General features: G+C 46.0%; 8 non-coding genes across 8 annotated transcripts; all 8 read right to left on the reverse strand.

Annotated features, from left to right (window-relative positions):
- Positions 1 to 16: 16 nt before the first annotated feature.
- Positions 17 to 135, reverse strand: LOC133425768 (5S ribosomal RNA). The gene has a single exon (XR_009771221.1). It is a non-coding gene; the product is annotated as a 5S ribosomal RNA (ribosomal RNA).
- Positions 136 to 340: 205 nt separating this feature from the next.
- LOC133425923 (5S ribosomal RNA) lies at positions 341 to 459 on the reverse strand. Its single transcript, XR_009771369.1, has one exon. It is a non-coding gene; the product is annotated as a 5S ribosomal RNA (ribosomal RNA).
- A 216-nt stretch (positions 460 to 675) lies between these two features.
- Positions 676 to 794, reverse strand: LOC133426060 (5S ribosomal RNA). The gene has a single exon (XR_009771499.1). It is a non-coding gene; the product is annotated as a 5S ribosomal RNA (ribosomal RNA).
- Positions 795 to 1,017: 223 nt separating this feature from the next.
- Positions 1,018 to 1,136, reverse strand: LOC133425769 (5S ribosomal RNA). Its single transcript, XR_009771222.1, has one exon. It is a non-coding gene; the product is annotated as a 5S ribosomal RNA (ribosomal RNA).
- Positions 1,137 to 1,335: 199 nt separating this feature from the next.
- On the reverse strand, positions 1,336 to 1,454 carry LOC133425893 (5S ribosomal RNA). The gene has a single exon (XR_009771340.1). It is a non-coding gene; the product is annotated as a 5S ribosomal RNA (ribosomal RNA).
- Positions 1,455 to 1,653: 199 nt separating this feature from the next.
- On the reverse strand, positions 1,654 to 1,772 carry LOC133425866 (5S ribosomal RNA). The gene has a single exon (XR_009771314.1). It is a non-coding gene; the product is annotated as a 5S ribosomal RNA (ribosomal RNA).
- A 216-nt stretch (positions 1,773 to 1,988) lies between these two features.
- On the reverse strand, positions 1,989 to 2,107 carry LOC133425770 (5S ribosomal RNA). The gene has a single exon (XR_009771223.1). It is a non-coding gene; the product is annotated as a 5S ribosomal RNA (ribosomal RNA).
- Positions 2,108 to 2,330: 223 nt separating this feature from the next.
- On the reverse strand, positions 2,331 to 2,449 carry LOC133426148 (5S ribosomal RNA). Its single transcript, XR_009771583.1, has one exon. It is a non-coding gene; the product is annotated as a 5S ribosomal RNA (ribosomal RNA).
- Positions 2,450 to 2,500: the final 51 nt, after the last annotated feature.

Here is a 2,500-nt window from a genome sequence, read left to right on the forward strand (position 1 = left end):
CTCTGCTGGTTGAAAAAGCTTACAGCACCTGGTATTCCCAGGCGGTCTCCCATCCAAGTACTAACCAGGCCCGACCCTGCTTAGCTTCCGAGATCAGACGAGATCGGGCGCATCCAGGCTGGTATGGCCGTAAGCTGAAGCTGAAGCTGCAGCTTGAAATACCTCTGATATGGAGTTGAAGATAAGTCATAGAATATAAGTCATTGATTTGTTGGTTTTATTTGTTGGAGTTAAAGTGCCTTAACCATGTGCAAAACACTTTAGGACGTGAGCTGTCGCTCTTACCACGTTGAAATATGTGTGGGTAGATTAAGCGAGACCGTTCTCTGCTGGTTGGAAAAGCTTACAGCACCTGGTATTCCCAGGCGGTCTCCCATCCAAGTACTAACCAGGCCCGACCCTGCTTAGCTTCCGAGATCAGACGAGATCGGGCACATCCAGGCTGGTATGGCCGTAAGCTGAAGCTGCAGCTTGAAATACTTCTTATATGGAGTTGAAGATAAGTATATAATACAAGTAATTGATTTGTTGGTGATAATAATTTAGAAGCGCTTATTTGTTGGAGTTAAAGTGCCTTAACAATGTGCAAAACACTTTAGGACGTGAGCTGTCGCTGTTACCACGTTGAAATATGTGTGGGTAGATTAAGCGAGAGCGCTCTCTGCTGGTTGAAAAAGCTTACAGCACCTGGTATTCCCAGGCGGTCTCCCATCCAAGTACTAACCAGGCCCGACCCTGCTTAGCTTCCGAGATCAGACGAGATCGGGCTCATCCAGGCTGGTATGGCCGTAAGCTGAAGCTGAAGCTGCAGCTTGAAATACCTCTTATATGGAGTTGAAGATAAGTCATATAATATAAGTCATTGATTTGTTGGTGATAATAATTTAGAAGCACTTATTTGTTGGAGTTAAAGTGCCTTCACCATGTGCAAAACACTTTAGGACATGAGCTGTCGCTGTTACCACGTTGAAATTTGTGTGGGTAGATTAAGCGAGAGCGCTCTCTGCTGGTTGAAAAAGCTTACAGCACCTGGTATTCCCAGGCGGTCTCCCATCCAAGTACTAACCAGGCCCGACCCTGCTTAGCTTCCGAGATCAGACGAGATCGGGCGCATCCAGGCTGGTATGGCCGTAAGCAGAAGCTGCAGCTTGAAATACCTCTTATATGAAGTTGAAGATAAGTCATAGAATATAAGTCATTGATTTGTCGGTTTTATTTGTTGGAGTTAAAGTGCCTTAACCATGTGCAAAACACTTTAGGACGTGAGCTGTCGCTGTTACCACGTTGAAATATGTGTGGCTAGATTAAGCGAGACCGTTCTCTGCTGGTTGAAAAAGCCTACAGCACCTGGTATTCCCAGGCGGTCTCCCATCCAAGTACTAACCAGGCCCGACCCTGCTTAGCTTCCGAGATCAGACGAGATCGGGCGCATCCAGGCTGGTATGGCCGTAAGCAGAAGCTGCAGCTTGAAATACCTCTGATATGGAGTTGAAGATAAGTCATAGAATATAAGTCATTGATTTGTTGGTTTTATTTGTTGGAGTTAAAGTGCCTTAACCATGTGCAAAACACTTTAGGACGTGAGCTGTCGCTCTTACCACGTTGAAATATGTGTGGGTAGATTAAGCGAGAGCGCTCTCTGCTGGTTGAAAAAGCTTACAGCACCTGGTATTCCCAGGCGGTCTCCCATCCAAGTACTAACCAGGCCCGACCCTGCTTAGCTTCCGAGATCAGATGAGATCGGGCACATCCAGGCTGGTATGGCCGTAAGCTGAAGCTGCAGCTTGAAATACTTCTTATATGGAGTTGAAGATAAGTATATAATACAAGTCATTGATTTGTTGGTGATAATAATTTAGAAGCGCTTATTTGTTGGAGTTAAAGTGCCTTAACCATGTGCAAAACACTTTAGGACGTGAGCTGTCGCTGTTACCACGTTGAAATATGTGTGGGTAGATTAAGCGAGAGCGCTCTCTGCTGGTTGAAAAAGCTTACAGCACCTGGTATTCCCAGGCGGTCTCCCATCCAAGTACTAACCAGGCCCGACCCTGCTTAGCTTCCGAGATCAGACGAGATCGGGCGCATCCAGGCTGGTATGGCCGTAAGCTGAAGCTGAAGCTGCAGCTTGAAATACCTCTTATATGGAGTTGAAGATAAGTCATATAATATAAGTCATTGATTTGTTGGTGATAATAATTTAGAAGCACTTATTTGTTGGAGTTAAAGTGCCTTAACCATGTGCAAAACACTTTAGGACGTGAGTTGTCGCTGTTACCACGTTGAAATATGTGTGGGTAGATTAAGCGAGAGCGCTCTCTGCTGGTTGAAAAAGCTTACAGCACCTGGTATTCCCAGGCGGTCTCCCATCCAAGTACTAACAAGGCCCGACCCTGCTTAGCTTCCGAGATCAGACGAGATCGGGCGCATCCAGGCTGGTATGGCCGTAAGCAAAAGCTGCAGCTTGAAATACCTCTTATATGGAGTTGAAGATAAGTCATAG

The sequence above is a fragment of the Cololabis saira genome, unplaced genomic scaffold (assembly GCF_033807715.1).
Source record: "Cololabis saira isolate AMF1-May2022 unplaced genomic scaffold, fColSai1.1 scf025, whole genome shotgun sequence".
NCBI lineage: Eukaryota > Metazoa > Chordata > Actinopteri > Beloniformes > Belonidae > Cololabis > Cololabis saira.